Source organism: Zingiber officinale, chromosome 4B (assembly GCF_018446385.1).
Source record: "Zingiber officinale cultivar Zhangliang chromosome 4B, Zo_v1.1, whole genome shotgun sequence".
In the NCBI taxonomy this organism is placed as follows: Eukaryota; Viridiplantae; Streptophyta; class Magnoliopsida; order Zingiberales; family Zingiberaceae; genus Zingiber; species Zingiber officinale.
This window is the reverse complement of record NC_055993.1, coordinates 55,743,758-55,758,935: the sequence shown is the minus strand read 5'-3', so window position 1 is coordinate 55,758,935 and position 15,178 is coordinate 55,743,758.

Here is a 15,178-nt window from a genome sequence, read left to right as displayed (position 1 = left end):
AAAGGATTTGTATGCTTGAATATTGCTAGAATTTCATGAACTCCTTCTTAGGGTTTTTCGGCCATGATGAGATGGATAGCTTAGAAAAGCTTAAACAAAATTTTAATATGCTCAAGACCTCTGTGTTGTGTAGATATGAAAGTTTTTTAATGCCCTCATGCTTAATTAGGGTGTAGAAAAATTAGTTGCACGACATATAACATGTATGACTACAAGGGGTCATAGCTTATTCATGAACCAATTTGTATATATGTTTCTTAGTAACTTTTGCCATGAAACTTACTTAGATTTTTCATGCTTTAGGCCACTTAAGAACCTAGCTAAAGAATGGTAGGTTTCGGCCATGAGGAAAAAAATAAAAGAAAAAGAGAAAAAGAAACCTAGAAAGCCTAAGACACAATTCATATGTATACTCATTATGCTTGTCTTTACATATGCTATGAAACTCGTATGACTTCATATGTTTTTATGTTATTTGAAGCAAGTTTAAACACTGATGAGTTTCAGCCAAGTAGGGTTTAAATGACCTAGAGGCCTTAGAATTTAAACCAAAGGTGTTAAAATGCTTCTTATGAAAATATGATAACCTATTGCTTGTGACACATGCTTGTATAATTTTTCCATGACCTAAATGGACCATTGTAAGTCTCGACCATGAAGGTTTATATGCCCTAGAGACCCTAGGACTTAAATTAAATATGCTCATGTCACTCTACATGAAATATGATAAGTAGAAAGCCAAGGTTCAATTGCTATATGTTGTTTTATGACCTAAAATGATGCTAGGGTATGATTCGGCCATAACTATTGTATGATGCCTTGTATGAATTTATACATAAGGTTAGTCCAAGTTCACATGCTTGTATGCTTGTTTGTAGCCCTAATGAGAACTTGTTAAATTTCGGCCATGACATATGTTAAGGGCTTAAAGAACTTAGGAACTAATTCAAATGTGTCAAATGTGTTTACCTTGTTCCTTGGTAAAAATGTTATAAATATGATTTAAAGTTGTCCATGCTTTTATGTCATATGGAACCTTGTTTCACACCTTAAGGTTTCGGCCACATGAAATTAGGGACTTGAAGAACTTAGAAACTAAGTTAATCATGTTTATAATGCTTCCTATGAAAATGTTATGATGATAATTTAGGTGCCATATGCTTGGATGTTGTGTTTAACCTAAATTAAGCTCTAAAGGGGTTTCGGCCACAAGGGTTTAGGAAGCTTAGAACCAAGATGAATATGATACCATGTTTCCTATGATAGGATAATCACAAGATACACCCTTATGCTTAATATGTATGCTTGTGATTTATGACTTATGATATGATATGCATGCTTTTATGATATGATATGCTTTGTGCTAAAAGTATGCATGCTTATGTTATGATATGTGGTTAAATTATGCATGCTTTAATGCTATGCTTAGTGCTTAAAATATGCATGCTTTCATGATATGCTATGTGGTTAAATCATGCATGCTTGATGATATGCTTTATGCTTAAGATATGCATGTTTTTATGATCTATGCCTAAGTGATGCATATTGTTATGACATGATGTATGCCTAAGTGATGCATGCCTTTATGATGTGATGTATGCCTAAGTGATGCATACCTTTATGACATGATGTATGCCTAAGTGATGCATACCTTATGATATGATGTATGCCTAAGTGATGCATACTTTTATGACATGATGTATGCCTAAGTGATGCATACCTTTATGATATGATGTGTGCCTAAGTGATGCATGCTTTTATGATACATGATATGTATGACATGTACTTTACTTTATGTGTGAGTGGCTTGTACCAAGGGTGGGCTCCATAAGCGCCCCGGGGACTAAGGACCTCGTTAGGGATGGGCTCCTAAGTGCCCCTAGGACTAAGGGCCTAGTATGTTTGCCTCGTAGGGTTCAAGACTTGCTACCTTGGACCTACAAGGTTGCGCGCAATATGTAAGTGGTACATAGCCGGGATCCCCCTTATGTTGAGATTACTTTCAAGTATATATATGTAAAAGAAAATGGTTTTAAAGATCATGAGACATACACATGTTTTTCGGATACATGTTTTCCAAAATCATATTGCATACACCTTATGATTATGCTATGTTCCATGCTATGCTCTTGATTATGATATGCCATGATAAGGTATGATTATGTTATGTTCATGCTATACCTTATAGACATGTTTCGGCCATGGATATGTTGATGCTTGATATATAGATTTCAGCTATGGATATGATGATGCCTTGATGTACATGTTCGGCCATAGTTATGATGCTTTGATATACATGTTTCGGCCATGCTTTGATATACCATGATACTTGGTTGTTATGCCATGTCTAGCTATGTTTTATGCAATGCACTAGGTATATGTTTCGGCCATGATGATGTTTGATATGCCATGACTAGTGGTGATTATATTATGATGCATGATATGCTTGAGTAGAATGCTAGGTTATGCCATGATTAGTTGAGATTATGACTTGTTGATACATTCTTTGATTATATGTTGATTTTTGGCTTTAGTGAGTAGGAAAGGAACTTACTGAGCCATGAGTGCTCACAGCTTACTTTCCTTGTACCACAGATAAAGGAAAAAGCTGGATGAGCTAAAGGAGCAGCAGGAGGGGCAACGAAGATGTGTGTGGCGGTGGCTAGGCAACTAATTAAGAACCTGCTTTAAAACCTTTAAGAACTATGCTTTGGTTTTGTGAAATGTAATACACTATTGGTGACTTGATGTTATGTTTTTATTGATTTTGTTATCATGATATGAAACCATGTTAGTGTAGTTCGGTTTGAAATAAGCTAAGAAAAATAATTTTTAAGTCTTCCCCTGTAATACGTACGTAGAGTATCGTAGCCCCGTCCCTTAGGGTTAGCAGGGAGGGCGGGCGTTACACCATCCCTAACGAGGCCCGTTTCTTAGTCCATCGACCCCGTGGCGCTTATGGAGCCCACCCTTGGTACAAGCCATATAAAGTAAAGTAGCATGTCATACATATCATGGTTCTTAATATTTCATGCACATCGTATCTCTTATCATATCATACCATACAGAATTTGGGCGCACAGCTCATCATAATGGTATGTAAAATTTGGGCACACAACACATCATAAATACATGCATAGTTTGGGCACACAGCTCATCATAAATAGCATGCATAATTTGGGCACACATCTCATCATAAATAGCATGCATAATCTGGGAACACAGCTCATCATCATAACACACAGCATAGCATAAGGGTTACCATCATACATAGATCATAAGTGTACATAATTAAACATAGAAGCATAGCAAGGTCTTACCACATCATAAAACATTGCATGTGAGATACATGGGAATCATATTTAGATTTCTAACCCTAATGTCATATAGTGGCCAAAACATATAGTTGGGATTTAGGTAAAAAAAACTACATACAAGCATGTGAACCCTAAACCAATATCATATCATATACCATAAGGAAACATCATGAGCATGTTTAGGTAGGGTTCTAGGTTTCTTAAGCTTATAAACTTATCATGGCCGAATCTTATCAAGCATTACATTGGGTTGAAATCATCATTCAAACATGTGAACCCTAAACCAATTTCGTAGCAAATATTACAAGGAACATCATGAGCATAATTAGGTTAGGTTCCAAGTTTCCTAGGCCCTTAAACTTGTTGTGGCCGAAACCCTTAAGGCTTGGAACTAGGTTTCAAGTGTCCTAAAAGCATGGAAACCCTAAACCAATTTCATAGAAATTATTACAAGGAACATCATGAGCATAATTAGGTTAGGTTCTAATTTTCCTAGGCCCTTAAACATGTTGTGGCCGAGACTTGTAAGACTTAAAGCTATGGTTCAAGTGTCATAAAAGCATGAGAACCCTAAACAAATTTTAATAGCAATTATTTCAAGGAACAACATGAGCATAATTACGTAAGGTGCTAAGTTTCCTAGGCCCTTAAACATGTTGTGGCCGAGACTTGTAAGACTTAAAGCTAGGGTTCAAGTGTCATAAAAGCATGATAACCCTAAACAAATTTCATAGCAATTATTTCAAGGAACAACATGAGCATAATTAGGTTAGGTGCTAAGTTTCCTAGGCCCTTAAACATGTTGTGGCCGAGACTTGTAAGACTTAAAGCTAGGGTTCAAGTGTCATAAAAGCATGAGAACCCTAAACAAATTTCATAGCAATTATTTCAAGGAACAACATAAGCATGTCATATTAATTTCATAACTTGTCTTAAGGAGGATCATGGCATAATTAGTTTAGGTTTTACAATTTTTCTAGGCCCCTAGTCCTATCATGGCCGAATACATATGAGCATGGAATGAAGTTTAATCATCATATAGGCATGAGCATGTCATGTTAACAACTTCCTCATCATGAGGCACATATCATAAACAAAAATAAGAAACATGCTTGGTTTGAGTCTTAACTTACCTATTTCCTTTGTTCATGTTTGGCCGAGAGTCTAGGGGTATGACTCTAAGTTCTAACCAAACATTCTAGCATATGAACATTAGAAAAATCCCTACCATAAGATACATGTTACAAGAAACATGTTGAGCATGTTAAAATTTAGGTCTTTACATTTCCTAGGTCCTTCTTTTAAGTCTTGTCTTGGCCGAAAATTTCATAAAGGTATCCTAAGTTTTTAGGCAACCAAATCTCATAAAAACAATACACAAGCTATTGTATCACAGGTGAGGGAAAACTTACATCCTTTCGCTTGTGGTTTTTCCTAAGGAAAAAGGTATCCTAAGTGCCAAGGAAGGAGAGAGCTTCTTCTTCTTGTACCTCCTTTTGCTTCTCTTGCCTGGAAGGGATAGACCTTGAAGGCTTCTTCTCTAACTTTAGTTTTCTTGGAGAGGAACTTAGCTTAGCTTTTGGAATAAGGAGAGGGAAGGGTCTCTTGGTTTCGGTGGAGAATGAAGAAGGAGAAGGAAGGAGGAAGAAAAAGATTTAATCTCTTGTTTTTTTTTTCTTCTCCCAATCCAATTTATTCCTATGTAAATGAAGCATGTCTTCATTCATTCCCTCAACTCCTTTTTTCCCTCTCTCCTTTAATTCCCACGAAAAAATAGAGAGAGGGAGGGAAGTAGGCAATTCATCTTTTGCTTTCTTCTTTTCTTAACCAAGAGGAAAGGAAGGTGAGCAACTTGGTTTTCTCTTGCTCTTTTGCTTAGTTTTTCTTTTATTTTCTTCTCATCTTTAACTAAATTTCCATTCCTTCCTATCCATATATTATTCATTATTCTAGTGGTTATCATACATCAATTTATCTCCATTATTTGTGGGAGGTTCAAGGTTCAATCCTTGACCTCACCTCTTCTTATTCTATTTTTGGTTTCTATTTTCCCTTTTGTCTTATCCTTATTATTTCTATGCTCTAAAGAAAATAATACCCATATACTTATCTTATAATTTCGTGGGTGTTACAGTGAGAGCCTTGAAAGCATCCTCGGGATCGATTGTATTTGGAGGATTGATTACCCAAATAGCTATAAATTTGGGTTGTGATATAGTTCAGTTAGAAATTGTTTATGGCAATGACATGATCGATATTGATGCATGTCTTTCTATGAAAATGATTTGCCGTGATGAGAATTGTTTTGCCAACAAGGATGGGTTTCCACTACCACATCCTTATCTCGAGTGGACCTTTGTTTATAACCCTGTTAATTGGGTGATCACTGATGTCGATCCCGAGAATGTCCCTTCCTTGTCCGGACACACTGAGCCCCACCATGAGCCCTCGACATCTGGACACCCACAACCATCTGGACATCCGGAATCTACTAGGCACTCTTTCACCTATGGTACGGGTCACTCTAAATTTGATTTTTCTATTTTTCTCACCTCTCTAGACTCGTCGCATGAGAAGTAAGAGGCCGAACAAGTAATGTTAGAGGGCCACTTCAGCTTGTCCGATGATCAATATAGAGAGGTGCAAGATCATTTTCAGTTCACGAGGAACTTTCAAGGTCAGGTGGTTGAATTTGTCTAGGATTATAATACAGATCAAGTTAGAATGAGAGAGTTCATGGAGGGCATGAACGTTACACGTCAACAAGTTGATGCCCTCTATAAGTATCATAGGATCTTGAGCGAGACTCCTGGTTTTCCGAACTTTCCTGTTGGTCGACCGTGTAGACCTCCATTTCCCCGACCTCTGTTTACCCGTCCTTCTCCACCACCTCCACCATATTAATTTCATCGAGACGATGAAAAGTTTAAGTCTGGAGGGGTGTTTGTAACTTGAAAATTTCTGCATTTTCGTTTCAAATTTCTACATTTTACATTTTCAGTCTTGCATTTTTCTTTAGTTTGCTTGCTGTATTTGTTTTTAACTATCACTTGACTGTCCTTTGAAACCTTTTGGCACACTGAGAACATCATTCCTTTCTACTGCTGACTTGTTTAAGAGCAAAATTGTTAGCACGTTTATATCTTGATTTATGATGTTATTGGTATAATGCTAGTATGTCTAGTGCACCACTTTTCTCTATCTTAAGGAGTATGATATGAGCTAAGTATTGTACGGGGATAAATTTGAGTTTTGGCTTAACCTTAAGGATCATACTTTCACTTTACTTGAACTTGAATAGTTGATATCATTGAAATAGTCATGATTCATCTTATTTGTTTAGTACTTAGTTCCTGTGGTGATTTCTCAAACTACATTTTCGTTATTGGATGATACTCGAATCATGTAAGCTCATTTGGAAAAATTGAAATATCCCAACATTTGTACTTATGTGTATTTGTGTTCAAGTGTTGCACATTGCAATCACTTAAGCTAAAAAAAAAGAAAATAAAAAAATGAATAAGGGATATAAAAAATAGTTGTCGTGAGTGGAAACTAGCAAGTTAACCCTTTGAGACTGAGTTAGGTTACTAGGGAAATGACTGCTAGGCTTTTAATGATATCGAGCACGCCTTTGAGACCTTGGGTGGATTGAGAAACATGAACCAAGTGTGTGGCAGGTAAGTACCTATCACCGAGAACATTAGGAACTCGATTGGATGATGACTTGACTATGACAAAGATTTAAAGTTGAAGAGTTTGGGTCACTTATTGCACTATGCACAAGAGACTTATGCTTAGGCCATACTTGAATTATTTCTACGATCATGGTCATCAATGAAACTTGTAGATAGGGTTAGGAAAGTGCACTAGGGATTATGATGCATTATAGAACACATGAGTTTAGAATGCAGCATTTTGCTTGAGGATCAGAAAAAGTTTAAGTCTGGGAGTGTGATGTGCATAGATTGTATACACTTGTTTATTTCTACGATCATAGTCATCAACGAAACTTGTAGATAGGGGTAGGAAAGTGCACTAGGGATTATGATGATTATAGAACACATGAGTTTAGAATGTAGCATTTTGCTTGAGGATAAGCAAAAGTTTAGTCTGGGGGTGTGATGTGCGTAGATTGTATACACTTGTTTAGCATGTTTTAATCCATATTTACATATTTTACGCATGCTTTGTCTATACATTTTCATACTCTTTGACTTACTTTCAGCATAAATACTTTTCTTTGTTCGGAGATCTACTCTTGTGTATTTTCTGTCTTCAGGAGTCGAATTTGGAGAAGAAATTATGTTCATGGCTGATCTAGACAACAAGCAAAGGAAGACAACATTGGCCATGTGAGCCACACGGCCGTGTCAAAGGCGCAGGGAGGTAAATGACCTTGGTCAGATAAGCCGTGTAGCTTCACCATAGGAGGAGAATGACACGTCCGTGTGGATTGGCATGGCCGTGTCATCCTAGCAAGCACAACTAGAACCTGGTCGTGTAGATCTACACATGGTCGTGTAACATTCCAGAGAAGAGGCAAGCCTAGTGTGAGGTTTTCAGAGGCAAAGATTGGCACGACCATGTGTACCACACGGTCGTGTGAGGTAACCAGAGAAAGAACAGCACACGACTGTGTGAAGGCCACATGGTCGTGTGACCTTGGCTGAGGGCAGAGCAGCTGGGGCCGTGTGTGCCACACGACCATGGCACTAGCCGTGTGGTGCCCGTGCCCTGCACTATATAAGGAGCTTCCCTCTTTTCAAAGGGAGGAGGCTCTCCCTTTTGGGGAGATCAAGTTTGGGGGCAATCTCCAGCCATGATCCAACGTTCCTAAGCTATTTTCATCTCAGATTCAACTCCAAAAGTGAGGGATTGGTTCCGAAGATCACTCATCGTCGCTAGATAAACATTTCTATTCCCTTCTCTCGATTTGGGTTAAAATGTTTGTGATCTCTTTTCTTCAGATCTCTATCTATACATTATGGACTAGATTCATTGTTCTAGGACTAAGGGAGTATTTGTGGTATGATTTGATGTAAGAATCTCATGGATGTGCCAATTTCCTATATCAATGATGTTGTTATGTTTTGTATCTATTTGATCTTGTGTGGATTGTTGTGTTTGGATCTGATTTTCATGCTTGATTGGATGTTTGTGCTACTTGTGAATCTCGTAGAGGGATTCCCTAGATCGTATGATCGAATGGCGCTAGTGACAAGTTGCCCCGCTAACGGACATCTAGGGAATCACCTTGAAGGGTGAAGCTAGTCTTACGAGGTGGATTGGTTGAGTGCATTTATTCCCTATGCCTTTATGTGGATTGAATGGTGATGTGCTTCTATGTTATGACTGAGGGGTGTTGGTGACAGGCTGCCACGCCAACGGACTTCATGGAGACCATAACTATCAAATTACTAGAGGTGGTATAGATAAAAATTCCTTCCCGGTTGACTTCTACAAGAGGAAACTGACAACTTCCTGCAAATTCATGATAATTGAGGATAAGAATTGGTAGATCACCTTACATTGATAAATATCACAATGAAATTAAACTCCTAGAACTCTCAAAAAACCAAGTTTTTACATTTACTTTTCAATTTCTAGTTGCTACTTAGTACGTTTACATCCTTTATCGATTATTTAGCTAATTCATTGTGAGACATCTCTAGTGTTTATAACCAATCCAGTGGATTCGATATCTATTTATTACTTACGATGAAACCGTGCACTTGTGATTGCGTTAACAAAGCCCCTTTTTCTTCATTTGTTCTCCAAATCATCTACGAGTGTTGTTTTCACTCCAAAAGCAACTCCTGTTAATACAAAAATATATAAAGAGTAGATCTCTGACAAAGAAGAATAAATGTGTTGAGAATATGATAAGTGGTGTAGAAATGCATAGCTTAAGTGCAAATAAAGTACATGAATGTGCATCAAAATATGCATAAAAGTGTATATAATATATGAACATTACACCCCCAGACTTCAACCTTTCGTTGTCCTCAAGCAAAATATCGCAATCTAAATTTATATGCTCCTATAATGCATCATAATCCTTAGTACACTTTTCTAACTCTATCAAATAGTTATTTATGAGCATGATTGTGGAGTAACCCAAGTATGGCCTAAACATAAGTCCTTGTGCACAGTGCAATAAGTGATCCAAGTTTTTCAAGTTTCAATCGCTGTCCTAGTCAAGTCGTCATTCCAATGAATTCCTCGTGTTCCTAGTGATAGTCACTTACTTACCTGCTACATGCTTGGTTTATATTTCTTAGTCTACCCAAGGTCTCAAAGGCATGCTCGACATCTAGAGAAACATAGCATTTATTTCTCTAGAATCTAACTTGGTCTCAAAGGGTAACTTGCTAGTTTCCACTTGTGAAACTATTTTTTATTTCCCCTTTTTTCTCCAAGAACTTGTATTGTGCAACACTTGATATATATATATAATTTTTTAAATTTATTTTAAATTTTTTAAATTTTTTTCATATGGATATTTCAATTTTTCCAAGAGAGCTTTCATGATATGAGCAACATCCAGTAACTAAAATATAGTCTAAGAAATCACTATAGGAATCTAAGTATTAAATAAATATGATGAATAATGACTATTCCAAAGATATGTGTTAGGATGTATACTAAAAGTCTAGCTTTTGGTATAAACATTTATCTAGAAATAAGAATCACATTGGTCAAATGACTACATTTATGATAAATGTAGTTGTTCAATTAATTTATATTGTAGATAATATGGTGTGTGGTGTCACACACGGAGGATCATGTTATCAGTACCTTATAAATTATAAACAGTAGCTCACGACCATGATGGAAAGGAACAAACCATTGGAAGGTCGTAGTGTAATTAGGTGTTAGTTTATCTTAACTATATAATTACACTAGTACACTAAGAGTGTATTGAGTAGGACCATTAGAGATCGTTTCTTTTATACTGACTTTATAAAGGAACAAAGACCTCAGTTGCTATGGAAGTGTGTGCTCTTAATCCTAATATAATAACAAGCACATATATTTGATATTTATTTATTTAATTTATCAATGGGTGAGATTTAGTTTAATGAATCAATAAGCCCGATAAGTTGGGAAATGATATCACTTATAGTGTGTGTTGTTGATTATAGAAGGAAACTGTGTCCTAGTAATCTAGGTTGAGAATGTCCCCAAGAGGAGCTCATAAGGATTGTCATGTTAAACCCTGCAGGTGGACTTAGTCCGACATGACGATGAAGTTGAGTGGTACTACTCTTGGAGCTAGATATTAATTAAGTGAGTTGGCAGTAACTTACTTAATTAGTGGACATTTGTTATCTTAAACACAGGGAGACTGACACACTCATAATAAGAAGGAGCCCAAAATGTAATTTGGGATTAGTGCGGTAGTTCAATAATAGTTCTTTAGTGGAATGAATTATTATTGATGAAATTAAGTTGTGTGTTCGGGGCGAACACAGGATACTTAATTTCATCGGGAGACCAAAACCAATTCCTCCTCTCGGTCCCTATCGTAGCCTCTTAATTATAGAGTACTATACCCACCTATACCCACCTTCTTACCCATCCCATAGTGGCCGACCAAGCTAGCTTGATACCAAGCTAGGGCCGGCCAAAGTTTGGTTCATGGGTGCTTCAAGGTGGTCGGCTCTAGCTTGGGTTCAAGCTTGGTGTGGCCGGCCCAAATTAAAATAAAAGGTTTTTATTTTTTAAATTTTTATTATGTGGATAACATGATTTAAAAGAGAGTTTAAAAATTTAAATATTTCCTTTTATAAGATTCTACAAAAGATTAAGAGAAGAGCTAAATCTCTTTCCTTATTTGTAGATTAAAAGGTTGATTTTAATTTTGGTAAAAACTTTTCTTTTTAACCATGTTCATGTAACGCCCGCCCTCCCTGCTAACCCTAAGGGACGGGGCTACGATACTCTATGTACAATTTTTCTTTTTAAAACAGCGGAAGACTTAAAATAATTCTCTTAGTTTAATAAAAACTTTTCTTTTGTTTTCCCTTTCATCAAATCTGAACTACACTATCATGGTCTCCATAACATGATATCAAAATTAGTAGAAACATAACATCAAGTCACACATACGGTACTACAATTCATGATACCAAAGCATAGTTCTTTAAAAGTTTTTAAAGCAGGTTCTTATTTGGTTGCCTAGCCACTGCCACACACATCTCCTTGCCTCTCCTGCTGCTCCTCTAGCTCATCCAGCTTTTTCCTTTATCTGTGGTACAAGGACAGTAAGCTGTGAGCACTCATGGCTCAGTAAGTTCCTTTCCTACTCACTAAAATCGAAAATCATAGTATAATCAAAGAATGTCTTAACATGGCATCATTTCAACTAGTCATGACATAATGTAACATACTCTTTTAAGCATATTATGCAACATGAAGAAATCATAACTAGTCATGGCATATCATAGCGTAAAACATAGCATGAAGCATAACATAACCATATCTAATCATGGCATATCGTCATAAGGAGTCATGGCATATCCTACACATGGGCATATCATGGAACATAACATAATCATATCTAACCATGGCATATCATAAATCATCATAAGGCATATGCAATATGATTTTGAAAAACATGTATCCGAAAAAACATGTGTGCCTCATGATCTTTAAAATCATTTCTTCTTACATATATACTTGAACATAATCTCAACTTAAAGGGGATCCCGGCTATGTACCACTTACATATTGCGCGCAACCTATGTAGGTCCAAGGTAGCAAATCTTGAACCCTACAAGGCAACATACTAGGCCCGAGTCTTACTCCATCGACCTAGGGGCACTTAGGAGCCCATCCCTAACGAGGCCCGAGTCTTATTCCATCGACCCCGGGGCGCTTATGGAGCCCACCCTTGGTACAAGCCATATAAAGTAAAGTACATGTCATACTTATACATATCATACATCATAAAAGCATGCATCACTTAGGCACACATCCTATCATAAAAGTATGCATCACTTAGGCATACATCATATCATAAAGGTATGCATCACTTAGGCATACATCATGTCATAAAGGTATGCATCACTTAGGCATACATCATACTATAAAAGTATGCATCACTTAGGCATACATCATATCATAACAATATGCATCACTTAGGCATAGATCATAAAAACATGCATATCTTAAGCATAAAGCATATCATCAAGCATGCATAATTTAACCACATAGCATATCATGAAAGCATGCATATTTTAAGCACTAAACATAGCATCAAAGCATGCATAATTTAACCACATATCATAACATAAGCATGCATATTTTCAGCTCATATCATATCATCAAAGCATGTAAAATTTACCCACATATCATAACATAAAGCATGCATATTTTGAACTCATAACATATCGTAGAAATTCTCATCTTGTATAGCTCACAAGCATACATGTCTAAGCATAAAAGTGTATCATGTGTTCATCCAATCATAAGGAACAATGTAACATGATTAATTTGGGTACTAAGCTTGCTAATCCTTTGGGTTCTTATCTTGGCCGAAACCCTCTTAGGTGTCAATTTAGGTTTTAAACAACATCCAAGCATGTAGAACCTAATTCATCCACATATCATTTTTATAGGAAGTATTATAAACAAGATTTACTTGGACTCTAAGTTCTCCAAATCCTTAAACCTCATTTGGCCGAACCTTAACAAGTTTGAAACAAGGTTCTAAATGACATAAAGCATGGAAACCTTAACCATATTTATAGCATTTGTTTCAAGGAATATGGTAAGCACAATTGAGTTAGTTCCTAAATCCTTTAAGCCCTTAAAATTATGTCATGGCCGAAACTTGCAAGTACTCATTTAGGTTTTCAAGCAAGCATACAAGCATGTGAACTTACTCTAACATCATGTATAAATTTATAAATGGCATCATACAAGTGGTCATGGCCGAAACTTCCCTTAGCATCAATTTAGGTCACTAACAACATATAGCATGTGAATTTTTAGCTTTCTACATTTCATATTCCATGGAGAGTGACATGAGCATGTTCAATGTAAGTTCTAGGGTTTCTAAGGCATGTATCCCTTCATGGCCGAGACTTTAAGGTGTCCATTTGAATCATAGTTAAATGTATAAGCATGTGAACACAATCAACATGTTATCTCAATTTCATAAGAAGCATCTTTAACACATGAGGTCTAAATTTTAAGGTTTCTAGGTCTTTAAACCCTACATGGCCGAACCTCATCAAGCATGGAATTTGTTCAAATGGCATAAAAGCATAGAAAGTCATAACACATTTCATAACATGTATAAAAGTCAAGCACTATAAGCATACATTTAAATTGTGTCTTAGGTTTCCTAGGTTTTTCCTTTCTTTATCTCAAAGCATATGTTTGGCCGAAACCTTCCAAGTCTTTAAACTAGGTTTTAGGTGGCCTAAAGTATGGAAAACCTAAACAAGTTTTATGGCAAAAATATCAAAGAAACTATACATATAAGTTTGGTTCACAAACAAGCTAGGACCCTTGTGGTCATAATTATCATATATCATGCAACCAATTTTCCTATACTCTAATTAAGCATGGGAGCATCAAACAACTTTCATATCTTATTGTCATGGAGGTTTTGAGCATGTAAAAAAAATCTGTTTAAGCTATTCTAAACCATCCACCTTACCATGGCCGAAACATTAAAAGTGATGTTCATGAGTTTCTATCAACATACAAGCATGCAACTCTTTAAGAAACTCTATATTCTATCATATAAACATGGTGAGTTTAAATTCAAAGTCTTCCTAACCCTAAACCCTTCCTTGGACGAAACTTGTGAGTGAGGTACTTTTGGTTCCAAGTAACCTTCAATTATGAAAACAATAATGGATCCTTAACCATTTATTTAGATGGTTTTGTGCAAGTTAGGTATACAAATAAATTCCCTAGCCCTTATAAAACCTTTTTGGCCGAAACTCTAGGGTTAGGTACATCTCTAATCCAGAATCACATATATATAAAAATATGAGAGAAAACCTTCTTACAAAGCATAGAAAAATTATCATGAATCAAGGCTTATATTAAACATTCCTAGGATCAACAAGTCCTTTCTTTGGCCGAATTTTCACAACTTTGTTTCTAGGTTTTAAAATCCTCATAAAATCCAAAAACACATTAAAACCACTTGTACCACAGGTGAGGGGATACTTACTTCCTTTTCGCTTGTGGTTCTAAAGTGTGGTGATGGAAGAAAGGGTCTCTTCTTCTTGTTCTCCTCCTTTGATTTCCTTTGGTAGCCTTCCTTGTATCCTAGGAGGAACCTTGTTTTGGGGGCCGAAAATGGAGGAGAGGGGGTTGAGGCTCTCGGTGGTGGAGAGGAGAGAATGAGAGAAATGAGAGAAAAATAAAATCTTCTCTTTACATGCTCCCTTTTATGTTAAGGGGGAAGAGGTAGCAAAATTGGTTTTTGCTTTCCTTCTCCCTTAGCCCCTTTTTTTTTATTTTATTTATTTATTTGTTCTCATCATTCATGATGAAACAAGGGGGAATGAATCCCCTTAATTGTCCTCTTTAAGTCACGGCAAAGGGAGAGGAAGAGGGAGAGAAAAGAAGGAAGGCAAGTTGCCTTTCTCTTGCTCTTTTCTTGCTTTCTTTTGGCTAGCTTTTACTCTCATCCTTATCATAAGTTTCCCTCCTTTGCTATCAATATATTATTCCTATCCCAACTGGTTATTACCTATTAATCCTATCATTTACATCATGAGAGGTTCAAGGTTCAATCCTTGACCACTCCCTATTTTTATTTCTTTTTATTTCTTTTTGGTTCAACATTCTACTAATATTTTTCTAAGGCAAATTCATCATTCTCATAT